This window comes from Seriola lalandi, unplaced genomic scaffold (genome assembly GCF_002814215.2).
Source record: "Seriola lalandi dorsalis isolate HSWRI2012SDOR001 ecotype SW California unplaced genomic scaffold, Sedor1 jcf7180002054582, whole genome shotgun sequence".
In the NCBI taxonomy this organism is placed as follows: domain Eukaryota; kingdom Metazoa; phylum Chordata; class Actinopteri; order Carangiformes; family Carangidae; genus Seriola; species Seriola lalandi.
The window spans coordinates 2509392-2509860 of record NW_019525135.1 but is presented as its reverse complement, the minus strand read 5'-3'; positions in this window follow the sequence as shown (position 1 = coordinate 2509860).

Sequence of the window (469 nt, the reverse complement as noted above, 5' to 3'; positions counted from 1 at the left end):
TGAAATTCTCAAAACTACTTGTTCAATCTTCACATCATTGTGTCACTTGTGCACATCAAGAAAGCAGTTTCTCATTTCTTTGAACAAGTTGCAAATGCTTTGGTTCATCATGCAAATGATTATGTACAATTCTCTGCTGTTTCCTACATTATCAGTTGCTTATGTCATGTTGATCAAAATGTATTATAATGGGTCTCTGTGAATAGTCTCACCCCCACAACATTTAGGCATTAGTTCATCCCATAAGTCTTTACATGCAAAATGGTTGAACAAGTTGTCATAATATGTCAAACATAATATGTCTATACATTTCCATTAGACTTATTTTTCTAAATCTGTCCTGAATTGGTAAATTGCTCCCAGGTGAATCTTGACTTTCTCTAACGAAGGGAAATGTGTGAAGCATTTGATCAACAAATGATCAACCAGTTTTCTGAAATAGCTCAAAGGTGCATCTCATGAACCAACT